The sequence below is a fragment of the Urtica dioica genome, chromosome 7 (assembly GCF_054948205.1).
Source record: "Urtica dioica subsp. dioica isolate 48M chromosome 7, U.dioica_male_clone48M_v1_H2, whole genome shotgun sequence".
Taxonomy (NCBI): domain Eukaryota; kingdom Viridiplantae; phylum Streptophyta; class Magnoliopsida; order Rosales; family Urticaceae; genus Urtica; species Urtica dioica.
In genome coordinates this window covers 13,634,836-13,647,159 of record NC_142762.1, presented here as the reverse complement: position 1 = coordinate 13,647,159, position 12,324 = coordinate 13,634,836, and positions in this window count along the sequence as shown.

Sequence of the window (12,324 nt, the reverse complement as noted above, 5' to 3'; positions counted from 1 at the left end):
TCCTCGAATCGAGCTCGCTCCTCGGGTCGAGCTCGCTCCTCGAGTCCAGTTCGTTCCTCGAGTCGAGCTGCGAATCCGCGAGTCGACCGAGACTCCTCACGCCGACTCTTCACGCAAGTCCTCGAGTCGAGCTCGCTCCTCGAGCCCACTTCGCTCCTCGAGTCAAGTTCGCTCCTCGAGTCGAGCTCGCTCCTCGGGTTGAGCTCGCTCCTCGAGTCCAGTTCACTCCTCGAGTCGAGCTCCGAGTCCGCGAGTCGACTGATACTCCTCGCCGACTCTTCACGCAATTCTTCGAGTCGAGCTCGCTCCTCGAGCCCAGTTCGCCCCTAGAATCGAGCTCCGATTCCGCGAGTCAACTGATACTCCTAGCCGACTCTTCACGCAACTCCTCGAGTCCAGTTCGCTCCTCGAGTCGAGCTTCGAGTCCGCGAGTCGACTGATACTCCTCGTGCCGACTCTTCACGCAATTCCTCGAGTCGAGCTCGCTTCTCGAGTCCAGTTCGCTCCTCGGGTCGAGCTCGCTCCTCGAGCCCAGTTCGCTCGTCGAATCGAACTCCGAGTCCGCGAGTCGACTGATATTCTTCGCCGACTCTTTGCGCAACTCCTCGAGTCCAGTTCGCTCCTCGAGTCGAGCTCCGAGTTTGCGAGTCGACTGATACTCCTCGTGCCGACTCTTCACGCAAGTCCTCGAGTCGAGCTCGCTCCTCGAGCCCAGTTCGCTCCTCGAGTCGAGCTCGCTCCTCCGGTCGAGCTCGCTCCTCAAAGTCCAGTTCGCTCCTCGAGTCGAGCTCGCTCCTCGGGTCGAGCTCGCTCCTCGAGTCCAGTTCAGTCCTCGAGTAGAGTTGCGAGTCCGCGAGCCGACTGATACTCCTCGCCGACTCTTCACGCAATTCCTCGAGTCGAGCTCGCTCCTCGAGTCCAGTTCGCTCCTCGAGTAGAGCTCCGAGTCCGCGAGTCGACTGATACTCCTCGCGCCGACTCTTCACGCAAGTCCTCGAGTCGAGCTCGCTCCTCGAGTCCAGTTCGCTCTACGAGTCGAGCTGGCTCGTCGGGTCGAGCTCGCTCATCGAGTCCAGTTTGCTCCTCGAGTCGAGCTCCGAGTCCGCGAGTCGACTAATACTCCTCGTGCTGACTCTTCACGCAAGTCCTCGAGTCGAGCTCGCTCCTCGAGTCCAGTTCGCTCCTCGAGTCGAGCTCGCTCCTCGAGTCTAGTTCGCTCCTCGATTCGAGCTCCGAGTCCGCGAGTCGACTGATACTCCTCGTGCCGACTCTTCACGCGAGTCCTCGAGTCGAGCTCGCTCCTCGAGTCCCGTTCGCTCCTCGAGTCGAGCTCGCTCCTCGGGTCGAGCTCGCTCCTCGAGTACAGTTCACTCCTCGGGTCTAGCTCGCTCCTCGAGCCCAGCCGAGTCCGCGAGTCGACTGATACTCCTCGCCGACTCTTCACGCAACTCCTCGAGTCGAGCTCCGAGTCCTCGATTCGACTGATACTCCTCGTGCCGACTCTTCACGCAAGTCCTCGAGTCGAGCTCGCTCCTCGAGTCCAGTTCGCTCCTCGAGTCGAGCTCGCTCCTCAAGTCCAGTTCGCTCCTCGAGTCGAGCTCGCTCCTGGGGTCGAGCTCGCTCCCTGAGTCCAGTTCGCTCCTCGAGTTGAGCTCGGAGTCCGCGAGTCGACTGATACTCCTCGTGCCGACTCTTCACGCAAGTCCTCGAACCGAGCTCGCTCCTCGAGCCCAGTTCGCTCCTCGAATCGAGCTCGCTCCTCGGGTCGAGCTCGCTCCTCGAGTCCAGTTCGCTCCTCGAGTCGAGCTCCGAGTCCGCGAGTCGACTGATACTCCTCGTGCCGACTCTTCACGCAAGTCCTCGAGTCGAGCTCGCTCCTCGAGTCCAGTTCCCTCCTCGAGTCGAGCTCGCTCCTCGGGTCGAGCTCGCTCCTCAAAGTCAAGTTCGCTCCTCGAGTCGAGCTCCGAGTCCGCGAGTCGACTGATACTCCTCGTGCCGACTCTTCACGCAAGTCCTCGAGTCGAACTCGCTCCTCGAGTCCAGTTCGCTCCTCGAGTCGAGCTCGCTCCTCGGGTCGAGCTCGCTCCTCGAGTCCAGTTCGCTCCTCGAGTCGAGCTCTGAGTCCGCGAATCGACCGATACTCCTCGTGCCGACTCTTCACGCAAGTCCTCGAGTCGAGCTCGCTCCACGAGTCCAGTTAGCTCCTCGACTCGAGCTCGCTCCTCGGGTCGAGCTCGCTCCTCGAGTCCAGTTCGCTCCTCGAGTCGAGCTCTGAGTCCGCGAGTCGACTGATACTCCTCGTGCCGGCTCTTCACGCAAGTCTTCGAGTCGAGCTCGCTCCTTGAGTCCAGTTCGCTCCTCGAGTCGAGCTCGCTCCTCGGGTCGAGCTCCCTCCTCAAGTCCAGTTAGCTCCTCGAGTCGAGCTCGCTCCTCGGGTCGAGCTCGCTCCTCGAGTCCAGTTCGCTCCTCGAGTCGAGCTACGAGTCCGCGAGTCGACCGAGACTCCTCGTGCCGATTCTTCACGCAAGTCCTCGAGTCGAGCTCGCTCCTCGAGCCCACTTCGCTCCTCGAGTCAAGTTCGCTCCTCGAGTCGAGCTCGCTCCTCGAGTCCAGTTCACTCCTCGAGTCGAGCTCCGAGTCCGCGAGTCGACTGATACTCCTCGCCGACTCTTCACGCAATTCTTCGAGTCGAGCTCGCTCCTCGAGCCCAGTTCGCCCCTAGAATCGAGCTCCGAGTCCGCGAGTCAACTGATACTCCTAGCCGACTCTTCACGCAACTCCTCGAGTCCAGTTCGCTCCTCGAGTCGAGCTTCGAGTCCGCGAGTCGACTGATACTCCTCGTGCCGACTCTTCACGCAATTCCTCGAGTCGAGCTCGCTTCTCGAGTCCAGTTCGCTCCTCGGGTCGAGCTCGCTCCTCGAGCCCAGTTCGCTCGTCGAATCGAGCTCCGAGTCCGCGAGTCGACTGATACTCCTCGCCGACTCTTTGCGCAACTCCTCGAGTCCAGTTCGCTCCTCGAGTCGAGCTCCGAGTCTGCGAGTCGACTGATACTCCTCGTGCCGACTCTTCACGCAAGTCCTCGAGTCGAGCTCGCTCCTCGAGCCCAGTTCGCTCCTCGAGTCGAGCTCGCTCCTCGGGTCGAGCTCGCTCCTCAAAGTCCAGTTCGCTCCTCGAGTCGAGCTCGCTCCTCGGGTCGAGCTCGCTCCTCGAGTCCAGTTCACTCCTCGAGTAGAGTTGCGAGTCCGCGAGCCGACTGATACTCCTCGCCGACTCTTCACGCAATTCCTCGAGTCGAGCTCGCTCCTCGAGTCCAGTTCGTTCTACGAGTCGAGCTCGCTCGTCGGGTCGAGCTCGCTCATCGAGTCCAGTTCGCTCCTCGAGTCGAGCTCCGACTCCGCGAGTCGACTAATACTCCTCGTGCCGACTCTTCACGCAAGTCCTCGAGTCGAGCTCGCTCCTCGAGTCCAGTTCGCTCGTCGAGTCGAGCTCGCTCCTCGGGTCGAGCTCGCTCCTCGAGTCCAGTTCGCTCCTCGAGTCGAGCTCCGAGTCCGCGAGTCGACTGATACTCCTCGTGTCGACTCTTCACGCGAGTCCTCGAGTCGAGCTCGCTCCTCGAGTCCAGTTCGCTCCTCGAGTCGAGCTCGCTCCTCGGGTCGAGCTCGCTCCTCGGGTCTAGCTCGCTCCTCGAGCCCAGTTCTCTCGTCGAATCGAGCTCCGAGTCCGCGAGTCGACTGATACTCCTCGTGCCGACTCTTCACGCAAGTCCTCGAACCGAGCTCGCTCCTCGAGCCCAGTTCGCTCCTCGAATCGAGCTCGCTCCTCGGGTCGAGCTCGCTCCTCGAGTCCAGTTCGTTCCTCGAGTCGAGCTGCGAGTCCGCGAGTCGACCGAGACTCCTCGTGCCGACTCTTCACGCAAGTCCTCGAGTCGAGCTAGCTCCTCGAGCCCACTTCGCTCCTCGAGTCAAGTTCGCTCCTCGAGTCGAGCTCGCTCCTCGGGTTGAGCTCGCTCCTCGAGTCCAGTTCACTCCTCGAGTCGAGCTCCGAGTCCGCGAGTCGACTGATACTCCTCGCCGACTCTTCACGTAATTCTTCGAGTCGAGCTCGCTCCTCGAGCCCAGTTCGCCCCTAGAATCGAGCTCCGAGTCCGCGAGTCAACTGATACTCCTAGCCGACTCTTCACGCAACTCCTCGAGTCCAGTTCGCTCCTCGAGTCTTGCTTCGAGTCCGCGAGTCGACTGATACTCCTCGTGCCGACTCTTCACGCAATTCCTCGAGTCGAGCTCGCTTCTCGAGTCCAGTTCGCTCCTCGGGTCGAGCTCGCTCCTCGAGCCCAGTTCGCTCGTCGAATCGAACTCCGAGTCTGTGAGTCGACTGATATTCTTCGCCGACTCTTTGCGCAACTCCTCGAGTACAGTTCGCTCCTCGAGTCGAGCTCCGAGTTTGCGAGTCGACTGCTACTCCTCGTGCCGACTCTTCACGCAAGTCCTCGAGTCGAGCTCGCTCCTCGAGCCCAGTTCGCTCCTCGAGTCGAGCTCGCTCCTCGGGTCGAGCTCGCTCCTCAAAGTCCAGTTCGCTCCTCGAGTCGAGCTCGCTCCTCGGGTCGAGCTCGCTACTCGAGTCCAGTTCAGTCCTCGAGTAGAGTTGCGAGTCCGCGAGCCGACTGATACTCCTCACCGACTCTTCACGCAATTCCTCGAGTCGAGCTCGCTCCTCGAGTCCAGTTCGCTCCTCGAGTAGAGCTCCGAGTCCGCGAGTCGACTGATACTCCTCGCGCCGACTCTTCACGCAAGTCCTCGAGTCGAGCTCGCTCCTCGAGTCCAGTTCGCTCTACGAGTCGAGCTGGCTCGTCGGGTCGAGCTCGTTCATCGAGTCCAGTTTGCTCCTCGAGTCGAGCTCCGAGTCCGCGAGTCGACTAATACTCCTCGTGCCGACTCTTCACGCAAGTCCTCGAGTCGAGCTCGCTCCTCGAGTCCAGTTCGCTCCTCGAGTCGAGCTCGCTCCTCGGGTCGAGCTCGCTCCTCGAGTCCAGTTCGCTCCTCGATTCGAGCTCCGAGTCCGCGAGTCGACTGATACTCCTCGTGCCGACTCTTCACGCGAGTCCTCGAGTCGAGCTCGCTCCTCGAGTCCCGTTCGCTCCTCGAGTCGAGCTCGCTCCTCGGGTCGAGCTCGCTCCTCGAGTACAGTTCACTCCTCGGGTCTAGCTCGCTCCTCGAGCCCAGCCGAGTCCGCGAGTCGACTGATACTCCTCGCCGACTCTTCACGCAACTCCTCGAGTCGAGCTCCGAGTCCTCGATTCGACTGATACTCCTCGTGCCGACTCTTCACGCAAGTCCTCGAGTCGAGCTCGCTCCTCGAGTCCAGTTCGCTCCTCGAGTCGAGCTCGCTCCTCAAGTCCAGTTCGCTCCTCGAGTCGAGCTCGCTCCTGGGGTCGAGCTCGCTCCCTGAGTCCAGTTCGCTCCTCGAGTTGAGCTCCGAGTCCGCGAGTCGACTGATACTCCTCGTGCCGACTCTTCACGCAAGTCCTCGAACCGAGCTCGCTCCTCGAGCCCAGTTCGCTCCTCGAATCGAGCTCGCTCCTCGGGTCGAGCTCGCTCCTCGAGTCCAGTTCGCTCCTCGAGTCGAGCTCCGAGTCCGCGAGTCGACTGATACTCCTCGTGCCGACTCTTCACGCAAGTCCTCGAGTCGAGCTCGCTCCTCGAGTCCAGTTCGCTCCTCGAGTCGAGCTCGCTCCTCGGGTCGAGCTCGCTCCTCAAAGTCAAGTTCGCTCCTCGAGTCGAGCTCCGAGTCCGCGAGTCGACTGATACTCCTCGTGCCGACTCTTCACGCAATTCCTCGAGTCGAGCTCGCTCCTCGAGTCCAGTTCGCTCCTCGAGTCGAGCTCGCTCCTCGGGTCGAGCTCGCTCCTCGGGTCGAGCTCGCTCCTTGAGTCCAGTTCGCTCCTCGAGTCGAGCTCTGAGTCCGCGAGTCGACTGATACTCCTCGTGCCGACTCTTCACGCAAGTCCTCGAGTCGAGCTCGCTCCACGAGTCCAGTTAGCTCCTCGACTCGAGCTCGCTCCTCGGGTCGAGCTCGCTCCTCGAGTCCAGTTCGCTCCTCGAGTCGAGCTCTGAGTCCGCGAGTCGACTGATACTCCTCGTGCCGACTCTTCACGCAAGTCTTCGAGTCGAGCTCGCTCCTTGAGTCCAGTTCGCTCCTCGAGTCGAGCTCGCTCCTCGGGTCGAGCTCCCTCCTCAAGTCCAGTTAGCTCCTCGAGTCGAGCTCGCTCCTCGGGTCGAGCTCGCTCCTCGAGTCCAGTTCGCTCCTCGAGTCGAGCTACGAGTCCGCGAGTCGACCGAGACTCCTCGTGCCGATTCTTCACGCAAGTCCTCGAGTCGAGCTCGCTCCTCGTGCCCACTTCGCTCCTCGAGTGAAGTTCGCTCCTCGAGTCGAGCTCGCTCCTCGGGTTGAGCTCGCTCCTCGAGTCCAGTTCACTCCTCGAGTCGAGCTCCGAGTCCGCGAGTCGACTGATACTCCTCGCCGACTCTTCACGCAATTCTTCGAGTCGAGCTCGCTCCTCGAGCCCAGTTCGCCCCTAGAATCGAGCTCCGAGTCCGCGAGTCAACTGATACTCCTAGCCGACTCTTCACGCAACTCCTCGAGTCCAGTTCGCTCCTCGAGTCGAGCTTCGAGTCCGCGAGTCGACTGATACTCCTCGTGCCGACTCTTCACGCAATTCCTAGAGTCGAGCTCGCTTCTCGACTCCAGTTCGCTCCTCGGGTCGAGCTCGCTCCTCGAGCCCAGTTCGCTCGTCGAATCGAGCTCCGAGACCGCGAGTCGACTGATACTCCTCGCCGACTCTTTGCGCAACTCCTCGAGTCCAGTTCGCTCCTCGAGTCGAGCTCCGAGTCTGCGAGTCGACTGATACTCCTCGTGCCGACTCTTCACGCAAGTCCTCGAGTCGAGCTCGCTCCTCGAGCCCAGTTCGCTCCTCGAGTCGAGCTCGCTCCTCGGGTCGAGCTCGCTCCTCAAAGTCCAGTTCGCTCCTCGAGTCGAGCTCGCTCCTCGGGTCGAGCTCGCTCCTCGAGTCCAGTTCACTCCTCGAGTAGAGTTGCGAGTCCGCGAGCCGACTGATACTCCTCGCCGACTCTTCACGCAATTCCTCGAGTCGAGCTCGCTCCTCGAGTAGAGCTCCGAGTCCGCGAGTCGACTGATACTCCTCGCGCCGACTCTTCACGCAAGTCCTCGAGTCGAGCTCGCTCCTCGAGTCCAGTTCGTTCTACGAGTCGAGCTCGCTCGTCGGGTCGAGCTCGCTCATCGAGTCCAGTTCGCTCCTCGAGTCGAGCTCCGAGTCCGCGAGTCGACTAATACTCCTCGTGCCGACTCTTCACGCAAGTCCTCGAGTCGAGCTCGCTCCTCGAGCCCAGTTCGCTCCTCGAGTCGAGCTCGCTCCTCGGGTCGAGCTCGCTCCTCAAAGTCCAGTTCGCTCCTCGAGTCGAGCTCGCTCCTCGGGTCGAGCTCGCTACTCGAGTCCAGTTCAGTCCTCGAGTAGAGTTGCGAGTCCGCGAGCCGACTGATACTCCTCACCGACTCTTCACGCAATTCCTCGAGTCGAGCTCGCTCCTCGAGTCCAGTTCGCTCCTCGAGTAGAGCTCCGAGTCCGCGAGTCGACTGATACTCCTCGCGCCGACTCTTCACGCAAGTCCTCGAGTCGAGCTCGCTCCTCGAGTCCAGTTCGCTCTACGAGTCGAGCTGGCTCGTCGGGTCGAGCTCGTTCATCGAGTCCAGTTTGCTCCTCGAGTCGAGCTCCGAGTCCGCGAGTCGACTAATACTCCTCGTGCCGACTCTTCACGCAAGTCCTCGAGTCGAGCTCGCTCCTCGAGTCCAGTTCGCTCCTCGAGTCGAGCTCGCTCCTCGGGTCGAGCTCGCTCCTCGAGTCCAGTTCGCTCCTCGATTCGAGCTCCGAGTCCGCGAGTCGACTGATACTCCTCGTGCCGACTCTTCACGCGAGTCCTCGAGTCGAGCTCGCTCCTCGAGTCCCGTTCGCTCCTCGAGTCGAGCTCGCTCCTCGGGTCGAGCTCGCTCCTCGAGTACAGTTCACTCCTCGGGTCTAGCTCGCTCCTCGAGCCCAGCCGAGTCCGCGAGTCGACTGATACTCCTCGCCGACTCTTCACGCAACTCCTCGAGTCGAGCTCCGAGTCCTCGATTCGACTGATACTCCTCGTGCCGACTCTTCACGCAAGTCCTCGAGTCGAGCTCGCTCCTCGAGTCCAGTTCGCTCCTCGAGTCGAGCTCGCTCCTCAAGTCCAGTTCGCTCCTCGAGTCGAGCTCGCTCCTGGGGTCGAGCTCGCTCCCTGAGTCCAGTTCGCTCCTCGAGTTGAGCTCCGAGTCCGCGAGTCGACTGATACTCCTCGTGCCGACTCTTCACGCAAGTCCTCGAACCGAGCTCGCTCCTCGAGCCCAGTTCGCTCCTCGAATCGAGCTCGCTCCTCGGGTCGAGCTCGCTCCTCGAGTCCAGTTCGCTCCTCGAGTCGAGCTCCGAGTCCGCGAGTCGACTGATACTCCTCGTGCCGACTCTTCACGCAAGTCCTCGAGTCGAGCTCGCTCCTCGAGTCCAGTTCGCTCCTCGAGTCGAGCTCGCTCCTCGGGTCGAGCTCGCTCCTCAAAGTCAAGTTCGCTCCTCGAGTCGAGCTCCGAGTCCGCGAGTCGACTGATACTCCTCGTGCCGACTCTTCACGCAATTCCTCGAGTCGAGCTCGCTCCTCGAGTCCAGTTCGCTCCTCGAGTCGAGCTCGCTCCTCGGGTCGAGCTCGCTCCTCGGGTCGAGCTCGCTCCTTGAGTCCAGTTCGCTCCTCGAGTCGAGCTCTGAGTCCGCGAGTCGACTGATACTCCTCGTGCCGACTCTTCACGCAAGTCCTCGAGTCGAGCTCGCTCCACGAGTCCAGTTAGCTCCTCGACTCGAGCTCGCTCCTCGGGTCGAGCTCGCTCCTCGAGTCCAGTTCGCTCCTCGAGTCGAGCTCTGAGTCCGCGAGTCGACTGATACTCCTCGTGCCGACTCTTCACGCAAGTCTTCGAGTCGAGCTCGCTCCTTGAGTCCAGTTCGCTCCTCGAGTCGAGCTCGCTCCTCGGGTCGAGCTCCCTCCTCAAGTCCAGTTAGCTCCTCGAGTCGAGCTCGCTCCTCGGGTCGAGCTCGCTCCTCGAGTCCAGTTCGCTCCTCGAGTCGAGCTACGAGTCCGCGAGTCGACCGAGACTCCTCGTGCCGATTCTTCACGCAAGTCCTCGAGTCGAGCTCGCTCCTCGTGCCCACTTCGCTCCTCGAGTGAAGTTCGCTCCTCGAGTCGAGCTCGCTCCTCGGGTTGAGCTCGCTCCTCGAGTCCAGTTCACTCCTCGAGTCGAGCTCCGAGTCCGCGAGTCGACTGATACTCCTCGCCGACTCTTCACGCAATTCTTCGAGTCGAGCTCGCTCCTCGAGCCCAGTTCGCCCCTAGAATCGAGCTCCGAGTCCGCGAGTCAACTGATACTCCTAGCCGACTCTTCACGCAACTCCTCGAGTCCAGTTCGCTCCTCGAGTCGAGCTTCGAGTCCGCGAGTCGACTGATACTCCTCGTGCCGACTCTTCACGCAATTCCTAGAGTCGAGCTCGCTTCTCGACTCCAGTTCGCTCCTCGGGTCGAGCTCGCTCCTCGAGCCCAGTTCGCTCGTCGAATCGAGCTCCGAGACCGCGAGTCGACTGATACTCCTCGCCGACTCTTTGCGCAACTCCTCGAGTCCAGTTCGCTCCTCGAGTCGAGCTCCGAGTCTGCGAGTCGACTGATACTCCTCGTGCCGACTCTTCACGCAAGTCCTCGAGTCGAGCTCGCTCCTCGAGCCCAGTTCGCTCCTCGAGTCGAGCTCGCTCCTCGGGTCGAGCTCGCTCCTCAAAGTCCAGTTCGCTCCTCGAGTCGAGCTCGCTCCTCGGGTCGAGCTCGCTCCTCGAGTCCAGTTCACTCCTCGAGTAGAGTTGCGAGTCCGCGAGCCGACTGATACTCCTCGCCGACTCTTCACGCAATTCCTCGAGTCGAGCTCGCTCCTCGAGTAGAGCTCCGAGTCCGCGAGTCGACTGATACTCCTCGCGCCGACTCTTCACGCAAGTCCTCGAGTCGAGCTCGCTCCTCGAGTCCAGTTCGTTCTACGAGTCGAGCTCGCTCGTCGGGTCGAGCTCGCTCATCGAGTCCAGTTCGCTCCTCGAGTCGAGCTCCGAGTCCGCGAGTCGACTAATACTCCTCGTGCCGACTCTTCACGCAAGTCCTCGAGTCGAGCTCGCTCCTCGAGTCCAGTTCGCTCCTCGAGTCGAGCTCGCTCCTCGGGTCGAGCTCGCTCCTCGAGTCCAGTTCGCTCCTCGAGTCGAGCTCCGAGTCCGCGAGTCGACTGATACTCCTCGTGCCGACTCTTCACGCGAGTCCTCGAGTCGAGCTTGCTCCTCGAGTCCAGTTCGCTCCTCAAGTCGAGCTCGCTCCTCGGGTCGAGCTCGCTCCTCGGGTCTAGCTCGCTCCTCGAGCCCAGTTCTCTCGTCGAATCGAGCTCCGAGTCCGCGAGTCGACTGATACTCCTCGCTGACTCTTCACGCAACTCCTCGAGTCGAGCTCCGAGTCCTCGATTCGACTGATACTCCTCGTGCCGACTCTTCACGCACGTCCTCAAGTCGAGCTCGCTCCTCGAGTCCAGTTCGCTCCTCGAGTCGAGCTCGCTCCTCAAGTCCAGTTCGCTCCTCGAGTCGAGCTCGCTCCTGGGGTCGAGCTCGCTCCCTGAGTCCAGTTCGCTCCTCGAGTCGAGCTCGCTCCTCAACTCCAGTTCGCTCCTCGAGTCGAGCTCGCTCCTGGGGTCGAGCTCGTTAACTGAGTCCAGTTCGCTCCTCGAGTTCAGCTCCGAGTCCGCGAGTCGAATGCTACTCCTCGTGCCGACTCTTCACGCAAGTCCTCGAGTCGAGCTCGCTCCTCGAGTCCAGTTCGCTCCTCGAGTCGAGCTCGCTCCTCGGGTCGAGCTCGCTCCTCGGGTCCAGTTCGCTCCTCGAGTCCAGTTCGCTCCTCGAGTCGAGCTCTGAGTCCGCGAGTCGACTGATACTCCTCGTGCCGACTCTTCACGCAAGTCTTCGAGTCGAGCTCGCTCCTTGAGTCCAGTTCGCTCCTCGAGTCGAGCTCGCTCCTCGGGTCGAGCTCGCTCCTCAAGTCCAGTTAGCTCCTCGAGTCGAGCTCGTTCCTCGGGTCGAGCTCGCTCCTCGAGTCCAGTTCGCTCCTCGAGTCGAGCTACGAGTCCGCGAGTCGACCGAGACTCCTAGTGCCGACTCTTTACGCAAGTCCTCGAGTCGAGCTCGCTCCTCGAGCCCACTTCGCTCCTCGAGTCAAGTTCGCTCCTCGAGTCGAGCTCGCTCCTCGGGTTGAGCTCGCTCCTCGAGTCCAGTTCGCTCCTCGAGTCGAGCTCCGAGTCTGCGAGTCGACTGATACTCCTCGTGCCGACTCTTCACCCAAGTCCTCGAGTCGAGCTCGCTCCTCGAGCCCAGTTCGCTCCTCGAGTCGAGCTCGCTCCTCGGGTCGAGCTCGCTCCTCAAAGTCCAGTTCGCTCCTCGAGTCGAGCTCGCTCCTCGGGTCGAGCTCGCTCCTCGAGTCCAGTTCACTCCTCGAGTAGAGTTGCGAGTCCGCGAGCCGACTGATACTCCTCGCCGACTCTTCACGCAATTCCTCGAGTCGAGCTCGCTCCTCGAGTCCAGTTCGCTCCTCGAGTCGAGCTCCGAGTCCGCGAGTCGATTGATACTCCTCGCGCTGACTCTTCACGCAAGTCCTCGAGTCGAGCTCGCTCCTCGAGTCCAGTTCGCTCTACGAGTCGAGCTCGCTCGTCGGGTCGAGCTCGCTCATCGAGTCCAGTTCGCTCCTCGAGTCGAGCTCCGAGTCCGCGAGTCGACTAATACTCCTCGTGCCGACTCTTCACGCAAGTCGTCGAGTCGAGCTCGCTCCTCGAATCCAGTTCGCTCCTCGAGTCGAGCTCGCTCCTCGGGTCGAGCTCGCTCCTCGAGTCCAGTTCGCTCCTCGAGTCGAGCTCCGAGTCCGCGAGTCGACTGATACTCCTCGTGCCGACTCTTCACGCGAGTCCTCGAGTCGAGCTCGCTCCTCGAGTCCAGTTCGCTCCTCGAGTCGAGCTCCCTCCTCAGGTCGAGCTCGCTCCTCGAGTACAGTTCGCTCCTCGGGTCTAGCTCGCTCCTCGAGCCCAGTTCGCTTCTCGAATCGAGCTCCGAGTCCGCGAGTCGACTGATACTCCTCGCCGACTCTTCACGTAACTCCTCGAGTCGAGCTCCGAGTCCTCGATTCGACTGATACT